Here is a 12397-nt window from a genome sequence, read left to right on the forward strand (position 1 = left end):
GGACAAAAGGTGTAAAAGATGTTTTATAAAAGGTTGGTGGGATTTATATGCCCCCATTATCTACCCCAGCCCATGGTCCTGATCCTAATTGAGCCAGTAAATTATTTAGCAATATGATTTGTCATGTGAAATAATATTTGGATCACTTATTAAAGACCCATTTTATGTCAGACGGCTTACATAATCTAAGTCTAATTTTTGCAAACATACTTATAATTGAGAAAACCATTTCAGCAAGCTCAAGAGACTTACCTAGGGTTACAGATTCAAGTTAATGTGGAGAGAGGATCTGAACGTATGTAATCCGAATCCCAAACCAAGTGTTTTCCCCTTTTCTGCTAAATCCTATTTATAAGCCTTGTGATGGTCAGAAGAATGCAGAGTCCATCTATTTCTTCCAGCTAAGTAGCTCTGGTCAGGTTGTCTAACCATTCTTTTTTTTTTCCATAAAGACACACATTTTTTAAAGAAACATTAAAATGCCATTTCTATCTTCTGACTTTAAAGGGGGGTCTTAATAATATCTGTGTTGTAAAAGAAGGAGGAACAGATCTGCCTGAAAGTGGTTGAGCTGTAAGGAGGGACACTGAATGGGGGGAGAGGATTCTGTTGCAGAAGTTTGGAAAACGAAGTCTGAGTCAGAGATGTCTCTATCACACTTGTCCGACAGAAATACGACGAAAGCCACACGCTTAGGTTTAAATATCCTAACAGTCATGTTTAAAAATGTAAAAATAAACAGGTGGTTTTAATTTTAAGAAGATACGCAATCCAGTGTATCTAAAGGATTACCATTTTAAGATATAATCAACACGAAACATTCACGATCTGTTTTACATTCTTTTTGTATATGAAGTTTTAAAAATGTCTAGTATATGCCTTACACTTGGAGCACATCTTTATTTAGAAAGCCTCGTTTCAAGTGCTCTAAAGCAACCTGTGGTCAGAGCTGACCACACTGCACAGCAGAATTCTAGTAGCTTAAGAAGAAAGAGAAGGTGATCAAAAGGAGTTTACATGCGGGTCCCAGCGGCTCGGGCGGCGGGAGCAGCGGCAGCGGCCAGGCAGCCCAGCTTCGAGAAGGCTCTGCGCCCGTAGGCACCCGGCCCGCGCCCGCCCCGCGCCCGCCCCGCCGCCACGATGCCCAAGAGGAAGGTCAGCTCCGCCGAGGGGGCGGCGAAGGAGGAGCCCAAGAGGAGGTCGGCGAGGTTGTCAGCTAAACCGGCTCCTGCAGAAGTGGAAACGAAGCCAAAAAAGGCGGCAGGAAAGGTTAAATCTTCCGACAAAAAAAGTGCAAACAGAAGGGAAAAGGGGAGCAAAGGGAAAACAGGCTGAAGTGGCTAACCAAGACACTAAGACAGACTCACCTGCAGAAAATGGAGAAACGAGGAGAGCGCAGCTTCTGATGAAGCAGGAGGGAAAGAAGCCAAGTCTGATTAATATCACACACCTGGTCCTATCAGGGGTCCCTGTCTCCCTCCTTGTACAATCCAGAGGAATATTTTTATCAACTATTTTGTAAATGCAGGTTTTTTAGTAGCTCTAGAAACATTTTTTAAAAGGAGGGAATCCCACCTCATTCCATTTTTTTTAAGTGTAAGCGCTCTTTTTTAAGAGGTGAAATCATTTGTTGGTTGTTTATTTTTTGGTACAATCAGAAAATAGTGGGGTATTGAATATGGGAGGCTTTGATTGTCTTGGGTGTCAGCTTAACCTTCCACAGATGGGGGGTAGCTTTTCTATCCTATAATACAAAGCATACCAAATGGCAGTTTGGACTCAGCTGTGCATTTAATGTCTTAAACGCTTTAAATTACTTCTCTTCCCATGTTGTTTTTGGTAGAATTGTTTCCTAAAGCAAACCACTCACCCCTTGATCTTGGCTCTCCTGGGCAGAACTGCGTGCACTCTGTAACATCTTTGGTAATGGTAGTCCAGTTCTTCTCGTAAAACTGTTAATGTGCTGTGGACGACTGACATTTGAGTATGTAGTGTATGTGATATTAAATTGTGAATTAGTGGGACTTAACGATGTAACATCATATCAATATTTGAAGATATTGGTACTGGATATCCTGTGAAGGAAAATTTGCCTCCAAATTTTAATCTGGAAAGTCACTGGAATAACTGTTCAGAAAAGCATCTACATGATTTTTTAGATTTCTGGTACGTATGTTGAGAATCGTGTACAAATTAAAATGTGTACTGATCCTCAAAACAACCAATAAAATCTCAATTATGAAAGAAAAAAAAGGAGTTTACATGAAAATGAACTCATTTCAGAATGGGGTGACTGAAGTATAAAAAATTATATATCAATAATTGGAGGTGGATAAAATTTCCATCTACTGGGAATGAGGTAAGACAAATTATAGGGGAATCACGTGGAGTGAAATAAAGGGGGGAAGCAAAACAAACACTGGGGGAGCAGGTGTTTCCCATTCATTGTCACTCGCTCACTCAACAGAAAGTTACCATTCTCTCCGGTTGCATAGAGGAGGACTCTAACCCAGAGAAAAATTCAGTCACTGGCTCGAGTTTCAACTTCCTACTAGTCTATGAATCTGTGACTACCCAAAATCAATAGTTTGTATTTATCTTATTCTCATTGCCTATAGTGAAAAAAGGAAAGGAAAAAAGAGGTATAATCTGTCAGCTGACCTGAGTTGCTGTTGTTGATGAGGCAGAGAGGGGATTTGCCAAGAGCAAGGGGGTAGGAGGCTAGAAATCTTGCCAAGGGCTGTGTTTCAAAGGCTGTTGCTCCAATCCCTAGGTCTGTAAGGTGCTAGAGGAGGGGAGCCAGGCCCACAGCAGCTGTTGTACTAGGCAGTTGTTATTCTGGGGACATGGACCCACTGTTCTCTTGGTACAGTTTAAGACAGAAAGCAAAAGATTGGGTTTGACAGTCAGAGAGCATTGGTGGAAAAACTGGAGAAATTCCTGCACATGAGGTTGGTGAAAAATCAGGGGAGCTTGTCCAATGACCTGCTCTGGATTTTCAGACACTAGGATAGATTCTTATCTGACTTACACAAGCTCAGTATGTTTCCTGGTTTGTATTTTAAGTTTTAAAATAACAGTCTTACTCCAAACTGTCCATGTGAAATGCAGATCATCTACATTCTGTGATGTAATCAGCTTGAGTCATGGCGGTGAGAAGATTATCACATCGTTCTCATACAGGCAACTCTTTTAGGAGAATTTGGAGGAACAGAAAAGGGGCATCAGACAGCTCTAATTAGCCTTACTTTCATGAAAACTGAATTTCATGAAAATCAAGTTATTTTCAGCTAAGGATCACTGCTGAGAGGGAAAGAAAAACCAAATGAGCTGAAGAGTAGCAAGACCCTCTTTAAGAATGGATTCATAATGAACTCTCATTTCTATTTGGATAAGTAGTTTACACATAATTACTTAACCTATAGGATTGTGAGAGAGTTAAAAAGTTGACCATATTCATTCATTCAAAAGTTCCGTCAACAGCTGTTGTTTGAGCATCTACTCTGTGCTAAATGCTATTCTAGGCTCTGATTAGAGACTAGTGTGGCAAAGGCTGCCAGCTGATTCCTAAACCCATTTCCTCTTCTTGGAAACACAACTAGACTACATTTTCTGGACTTTGGAGTTAGGTTTGGATATGACTGAGTACTAGCCAATAGACTATAAGAGAAAATGTTGCTTCTGCCCCTGCCATGTGTGATTCTCCATGAGAGTCTTTCACTGACTATATTGACCTTGGGAACTACACTGAAAGTGGTGGACCACATAGAAGAAGGTGGCAGAATCACCGCTTAGAGGAGAGCAGTAAGAAAACTGGTTTTACGCTTGAGGTGAGCTAGAAATAAACTTGTTATAGCAGCTAGTGCAACCTTAGATAATATTAGCATGAATAACAGACTTGCTCAGTGTCCTCTTGATCTTATATCTCAATGAGAGACAGACAATAAATAAGCAAACCACATAAATATATTTGGTTGTACATGAAAATGTTAAGCCTAGCTATAGAAGAAGCCCCCATAGCTCAGGTTCATGCTAAAAGATTAAAACTGTGGTTGATACCAAAAAAAATTTACGTTTGACTTTGAAATAAACAATCTCTTTCTCTCTTCATCCTACCTCTCCACCCCCTGCCCAACAGACACACATACCTCTTTAACCAAGTACCTAATTTTCTGAAACAGTGGTGGACTCCACTGCATGCAGTGAATAAGATAAACCACATCATCTTAGAGATTTCAGTTCCCTGTTTTCTTTCCTGAATGTTATTTCATTGTAGAAAGATGTAAATGCATCTTTTCTGTAAGCAATAATGAAACATTGGTTGGCTGGTTAATTTTCTTCCATAAACAAAAGCAGAAATACTGACTACATCACCTGGTGGTAGAGCAGCAGAAAGATGACTGAGGTGATACTTAAAAGAGTTCTGAGATCCTGTCCTAATTATGTGATGGGTGCTAAAGAAGCTACTGCTGAGGTCTTAGTTGCCTCATATACAAAACTGGAGGTTTGGGCTAAATGACCTATAAGACTCCTCACACTTCTATTTCTACTTTCTGAGCCCGAACACAAACTTTTTTATTTGAACAGAAAAATGGTAGATGTGGCTCAAATGCAGTACTTGGGAGACATTCTGCCTAGTTTACAGGTTCAAATGGTGCGACTCAGCGTATGAACTTGGAATCCTCGACTCTGTGTTAGAGGCCTGATGCATTACCTAGAAAAAGGAGGCTAAAGAGACATTGGGAAATCCCAGGTGATTCAGAGATTCTGTTTGAATTATCCAAAAACCTTCCCAGGACTTTTACTTCATTTGACCCCTGTACTTCGGAAGTGTGTGTGTATATATGTATATGATTCGGATTTCCCAAAGATCTGAGCCTCCTTTGTCCTTTGAAGCTTCAACTTTTCAAAATAAGAACTGTATTGTTTTTAACAATTGGGTCTTTCTCTCCAGCTCCCCACCCCGCGCTCAGCTTCTCTCTTCTCTGTGTTCTCCCTCAGCCCCTCTCAACTGTCTGGCTACTGATGGTGTGCGTTGTGATTTAAGATACTCTGTGCTTTTCCCTTCCTTACCACGGTGCCTTTGATTCAGATACAGACAGATACATTATTGATCAGATTTTCGCTGCTCCTCTTAGCTTGCTGCTGTTGCACTCGTAACTAATAAGCTCATAAGAGAAGGAGAGTGAGGCCAGCCTGCCTCCTTTTATAAAGCAAGAGGATGACAATGCTACAGCCTCCACTTTGGCATCTTTAAGAAATGCTACCTGCTTTCCCACTGGGAGCCTTCGTTTGTTTGGTCGGGCCACATCACTGTGCAGAGGCTAGTGGTCTACCTGCCGGACAGTGAAGGCCTGCTTGGATGAAGAAGACGAAATTTACGTAGATGGAGGACCATTCTTTGTCCCATAGTGGATAAGTGGTTGGGCTTCTTTGCTAAGTGTTCCATGTAAATCCTAAGTAGCCATTTTAAACCAGATTCTTCATAATCCTATTTATTTTTTGCCACCAACCTAGGATTGGGTCTTCAGACTCTGAACCTACATCCTTCTCTAGAGGCAGAAATGCTGGGAATTTTCTCCTGTGACCTATTTTTCAACACCTTTGCTGGACCCTTAGAGACATGACTGAAAAAGCTACGAGAAAGATTTCTTTATCTTACCTAAAGTTTCCTTCTTCTTTAGACATTTAAACACCCTATTTCAAAATATCAAATTTTCCAGTGCTCATATCCTTTAACCCAATAACTCTACTATCGTAGTTACGTTTGCTAAAGCACGTGTATGTGTGTGTGTGTTTGTGTGTGCACAGATGTATACATACAAACATGATTATTCTTGTAATAGCAAAACCTGGAAAAACTTGGGGGCTACTTAAATAAATGATTGGTCATCCATAGAGTTGAACGATATGCAGCTATTTTAAAAATAAAATAGCTATATATGACGATTCTGAAAAAGCTGTTACATTACTAAATGGAAAACATACTTGCACAGGCTGAACTCTTTTGTCAAAATTTTTATCTATCTGCTATCTATTTATCTGTCTTTCTATCCGTCTGTTCGTCACGCATCCATCCAGATACCTCTGCTGCTTTATGTATTAAGCATTTTACATTTTACTGAGAGTGTAGATAAAATCTGCTAACAGCAATTTCCTCTAGGAAGAGTGACTCTGGGAAAGGGAGATTTACATGCTATAGTTTACCTTTTGGTGTTTTCTGAATTTCTAACTTGGTGCAGATATTGTTTTTATTTTTAAAAGATGTCACGTCAGCTTAGGTAAACTGGATTCTGATATTATGGAGGATTCCTCTTCTTTTTTTCTTTATATATTTCAAACCTGTATAAGTCTTGTTTGAAAACGCCCTACTATGAAGGCTTAATGGTTATTGAAAACTATGGTTCCAGTCACTTTCCTGAAAACGAATCTTGAAAGATGAAGGGAAAAAGTCACAGGGGCTATAAGAGAACACACGGAGTGGGCAGAGGAAAGGGCTGTGAAGGGAGAGGAGTGACACTGAGGGATGTGCTTCCCGCGATGCAAGGTGAGAGAGGGCTGGCAGTTAGGAAAATTGGAGTCTAGCCCCACTCTGCCATTTCCTGCCCTCTTACACATATCACTTAACCTCTCCCAACCTCAGTTTCCTCATTTATAAAATAAGGGAATTGTGTTGGATGATTTCTGAGGTGCCTTCTAGCGCAGAAATCTATACAGTTCTATGAAACATCAGCCATTCTCCCCCCACATAATTGGCAGGAGGTGGTAATGAAATAATGTCCAGAATATGACTCATCTTCCAATGTACATTTTCTCTGTCCTTCGACAGAAGTAGTCAGTAGGTCTTGTTTTTTTTCCTCCTGTTACTCTGATAATAAGTCAGGATAAACTCCCTATAATGGACGCCACAGAGACTTTTTTTTTTTTCTTTTTGCTGTACGTGGACCCCTCACTGTTGTGGCCGCTCCCGTTGCGGAGCACCGGCTCCGGACGCGCAGGCTCAGCGGCCATGGCTCACGGGCCCAGCCGCTCCGCGGCATGTGGGATCTTCCCGGACCGGGGCACGAACCCGTGTCCCCTGCAACGGCAGGCGGACTCTCAACCACTGCGCCACCAGGGAAGCCCCACACAGAGACTTCTATTTGTGGGGAAAAGCTGAGCTGGCCCAGAAATGCCCATTTGACAGAACACACTTCTAGTCAGAGACAGCAAAGGCATGTACAGTGAATGAACGATAAGGTAGATCAGAGTGATCAGAGTTTTAGTTTAAAAGAAACAGAAAAACAGAAAAAAATAAATCATTCATCATATGAAAATTTGCAGTCTGTGGTATTTTCTATTTTATCTGACTCTGCCCACCTGTCCTTTCTAAAGCCTTTCAACCCCACTAATGTTTTCTATTCCAAAACTACAGAGTAGAAAGAAGCCTGACCCAATCCCTGCCATCCCAGCATACTGTCAAGTTACCATGATCCTTTAAAGCCCTTGGCTTGGGGTTATGGAAAGAATGAAAGCCAAAAGTCGGGTGATCACTATTTCATGGTGTGACCTAGGAAGGCCAATGCAACGTGAGAAATACTTCTCGAGCCCCTACCACGTACTAGGCATCGTGCTAACAGTATTCAAAGGTCAAGGCCCTTCGTTGAAGAAGATAGGAGTCTAAAGGGGGAAGGATCAACATATTTGTAACTACAGTACAAGTCCCACACCAGAAGGCCAGACCAGAGCTATGGAAGTACAGAGCAGGGGTTGTTTAGCCTGCCAAAGGGTCATTTGAGCTGGGACTTAAAGACAAATAACCAATATCCAGGATCTCCTTTTGCTAACAGTTTCTGGCCTTACTGTTAACAGGGAAAATATCTCCATTTCTCTGCATATGACTGCCCCAGAAGTGCACGTGTGTGAAAAGAGCAAGCAGGTCATCTGAAAGATGGATGAAGAAAGACCCAGAAAGAGCAGAGCTGCTCTGGGAATGTGGAAGAGTAAGGGAATGGGGAGCAAACCAGGGAAAGAATGGGCCCGAGAAGGAAGTAACGGGGAGACGGAACAGCATGCAGGGAGGGGTGAAACACTGTGGTGGGCTGTGCCACTAAGATATTGCAGATTTCATTCCAAAATCGTCTTGTTTACTTCAGAGACTGTGTTTCACTGGGCATCCCGTAGTAACTGCTGCTAGAGTACATCTCCTTTCATACAAGGTCCCCTGCTGTCACGAGCCTTCATGAGCATGGAGAGTTTTGTCCTGAAGCCTTTGGCAAAGTGGAACAAACCTAGCAGCACCTCTAAAGTGCGGACACCCTGCTGGGGTGAAGATGAATGGAAACGCAACTGGGAAGTATTTCACAACCAGGTGTGAAGAGGTAGAGAAAAGAAAGAAAATATTTCTCTCCTGGAGTGTTTTATACTAGATTTGGACGAAGACTCATAGCCAAGTGTAGGAATCAGCTTTAAGTCACTTGTGAAAGAACACATACTGTACTTTTTTTCCCCTCAAGCCATGTGTTTAAATCAAATCAGCAAATATTTTTAATAATATCATTGTTCTCTAAATGTTGTCATTGCTTGATTTATTTACCCTTCTTTGAGGAGAGTCAGTCTCAGAACTGCCGGAGTCACAGGGTCAGGGAGAAAAGGACAGGATATTAATGGTTGACTGATACTATTTTCTTTTGAGGAATAAATTAAGAGTCTCTGCATCTCCTCAAATCCCAAAGGATGTCCCACAGTACTGAAAATTTTGAGGCTAGACTTGTCCCTAGTTTTAAGAATGATGAGTTTCCATAAAGGTCCTATTCAAATGTCAATTAATAGGCCAATACCTGAAGCCATTAACCTGTGAAGTCATTATGCAGAAAGAGTAATTTTGCTATATAATTATAGAGGAAGAATCAAGGTAAAACAGTACTGCATTTTGATGCCTAATAAGATATCGAAAAAGGGGAAGAGACATTAATGTCAGATAACATCCATTTCATTACTTTAAGTGTTGACTTGGGGTCTGAGAAATATTTACCAAGCCATGAGTTTCTCAGTGTCGTAGTTAGAATATCTAAAATTTTGCAAAATGGGGTATTGTATCTCAGGGTCTGGAGAACTAAAGATACTCACTTTTTTCAAGTTCTCGACAGTATGTAGTTATATGGATTGAGCCGCAGAGTGCCCTAAATCCATATAACTACACGCCACATTATCATACAGTTTTAACTTTATTGCGTATATGGAATTAAGGACTTAAGGTACATAGCTTTTCCTCTAAATCACAAAGTGGAATATTCAAGGTCCTTAATTGAGTTGCGATGATAATGTGAGAGCAAAACCAAAAATAAAACCCTGAGCTCCCAGTTCCCAGTCCAGTGTTTTCTGTAGATTCCACTGTTTCTGAAATACCAAAGAGAAGAATTCTAGAGAACACCTCATCACAGAAATCACAACTCAAAGAGAATTCAGAGTTTTCAAAGCCATCTGACTGGCAAATCCATGCCATTTCCCAGACTTCACCTCAGCCCCTGGAGGTGTCACATTCAGAGGCTGTGTGATTTCATGCAGAGTGTGTGTTCAGCAGTTTGGCAGACAGGTTAAGGCCACCTGAGAATACAAGGGATCATGAGCGTGCATATGTCCCAGGAGCAAGTCTAGAAATTAAGAGAGTAAATAAATGAGAACTGTGGGTGGGAGAATCTCATGCAGTAGCTTTCTGTCTGCAATAATCAACCTAATCCTTAATCAACGAGCAAGCGTTTATTTTGAACCTACATCTTCAATAGCATGTAAGAAGCTATAGAAAGGCAGAGACAAGTGATGAACATGTAGAGGAAAATCAGAGATCTGAGACTATTTTCCTGGTTAATTGTAGGCACCATCTCAGTAGTTGCACCCTTAATTAACGAGTCCTGATGACATGCTATACTTGGCATCAGATGGCAGGTATTCTAAAAACACCCAGAAGGTACATGATTTTTCATAACTCTTGACAACCTTCAGGATGTCCTTGTATGGATCAGTTATCACTTATCATCTTCCTGGCTTTAGGGAGGCTCATCACTGGATGCTCAGTCATTATGTTATTCCCTATAAAACTGTTGAAAGTAAAGCCATAGTATTCAAAGTACTTATTTTGCACAAAATGAATTAACATCTTGCACCTCAAGCCTGCCAAGTTTTAGCCTCTAATAGACATTAATGCTATACTTCACTTTACATAATATATTCCTGAAAGTTATGAGTAAATATTTTTTGGATATATCAAATTACATATAAATACACGGTAAGAGTTGGCTATTTAAAATGGTTCTGTCTAATTCAACAACTTTTCCTAAGAATCAATTTCATTGCAGGCATTGAACTAGTTGCTGCGGATGTACAGATGAATATAGCTTGATTCCTGTCATCAAAAAATCTGAGAGTTTAGTGTAAGAGAGAGATGCATTAATACCAAATGTCAATATCATACGCTGAGTACAAACATAGAGGCAAGCATAGGGTACTGAGAGAACAAAGGAGGAGGAACTTGTTCATCCCTTGGAGATCAGTAACAGTGCCTGGAAGAAAAAGAAATGGCTGAGCAGAGCTTTGAAAAAATAAGGAAGATTCTTAAAGAATTCTCTGGTCCAGTAATCATTCCTTATTTATTTGTATTGTTTGTATAATCTCAGCCAAAGCAGAGCCTTATTTCTAACTCTTCAATTGTAGAAAAGGGAATTAGGAGCAAACTCAGATAGATTGTTAAGGTCAGTTCCACGTTGCTGATCTATACATTCTTTGGTTCTTTCTTGTAATTTTTTTTTTCCATATAGGAAGTGCTCTTAATGCAAAGCACCCCTGCCTTGTACGGTAAATGTTATCAATGTAAACTCAAAGGTTCTTACTGGGGCTTCCCTGGTGGTGCAGTGGTTGAGAGTCCGCCTGCTAATGCAGGGGACACGGGTTCGAGCCCTGGTCTGGGAAGATCCCACATGCCGCGGAGCAACTAGGCCCATGAGCCACAACTACTGAGCCTGCGTGTCCGGAGCCTGTGCTCTGCAACAAGAGAGGCCGCGATAGTGAGAGGCCCGCGCACCGCGATGAAGAGTGGCCCCCGCTTGCCACAACTAGAGAAAGCCCTCGCACAGAAACGAAGACCCAAAACAGCCAAAAATAAATAAATTAATTAATAAACTCCTACCCCCAACATCTTCTTAAAAAAAAAAAAGTTCTTATTGGAAAGATATTCAGCCAGGTAAATAAGCATAGCTAGTATGTAAGAGCATGTGATATTAGGGCTGGGGGCAGGCGATCATGCCCCAGCTCCATCCATACTGTGCAATGAGGCAGGCTTCCTGAGTTCTCCCACACATCCTGTTTCCTCACCTGTAAAACACAAGGACCTAGATATACTAAAGATTGACTTTCCTCATCTTTATTTATGGAGGAGTTGTTGAGTCATTAAAATATCATGTTATTGATCTACCAAAAAAAAAAAATCTACAGGATAGTGAAAAATACCTCACAAACACAAAATTAGAATGGCATTGACTGTCCATAAGTGGAGGAAAACCATGTTCTAATGAACTGCTTTAGGGGACAGTTGCCTTACCTAAGATTTGGTAGTACTGAAATCAAAGACAAAACCCATCCCAACAGAGAGAGCAATGAGCAAGGGAGCCTTGCTAAATGTATTGCTATCTGCTAATGCCCAGATGAAGATGTGTTTTTAATTAGCCTTTTGGCTGTCTATAAATGCTTGCCTTTATTTGTTTCTTTTTCCCCTAACGATTGCATAGTAAATGGAGAATCTTAATTGGTAAATGCTAATGCACCTTCATAAACACCTCCTTAGCAAAGCTCTGTAAAATGCTGACACAGCCTTGACTCTAATGCTTTATAATGCCTCTGACTTTAAAAAACAAAATGTATACATAGGGCTTCTTTTTTCCTTTAACCTGTCAAACTTTGATCAGCCAGTGGTGATTTTTAAATAGTTTTTTTTGTTTTTGTTTTTGTTTTTTAAAGCAGGGAAGTTAGAGTTTATAGACTCACAGCATTTATGGACTGAGACTAACAATATCTAAGATGCCTGATTCATTTCTCATATAGAGTGCATATCTGAGGGCTTCCAAGCTGGAGGGCTTTTTTTATACATCTGGAAATGAGAAAAGCACATTTCCTCTTTTCTAAATCCATGATCTGGAAAGATCATGTGCATAATGAAAAATGGATAATCTTTTGACAAGGATATAGATTTTTCTGACTAAACAATAAATCTTCTATCAGGTGAGTAGACCAGTCCCTCCTTCCAGCATCCAACTGACCCTGGATGGGGGTAAGTGATGCAGGGCAGGCAGGGCTCTAGGGCTTTGCAACCTCAAACCAAAGTCTTGCCTATTCATGCACAGGCGGCTCTTTTTTTTTTTTTTTTCCC

General features: G+C 40.8%; 1 pseudogene; it reads left to right on the top strand.

The window, feature by feature from the left end:
* Nucleotides 1-1140: 1140 nt before the first annotated feature.
* On the top strand, nucleotides 1141-1440 carry LOC112400693 (non-histone chromosomal protein HMG-14 pseudogene; annotated as a pseudogene).
* Nucleotides 1441-12397: the final 10957 nt, after the last annotated feature.

This window comes from Neophocaena asiaeorientalis, unplaced genomic scaffold (assembly GCF_003031525.2).
Source record: "Neophocaena asiaeorientalis asiaeorientalis breed wild unplaced genomic scaffold, Neophocaena_asiaeorientalis_V1.1 scaffold153, whole genome shotgun sequence".
In the NCBI taxonomy this organism is placed as follows: domain Eukaryota; kingdom Metazoa; phylum Chordata; class Mammalia; order Artiodactyla; family Phocoenidae; genus Neophocaena; species Neophocaena asiaeorientalis.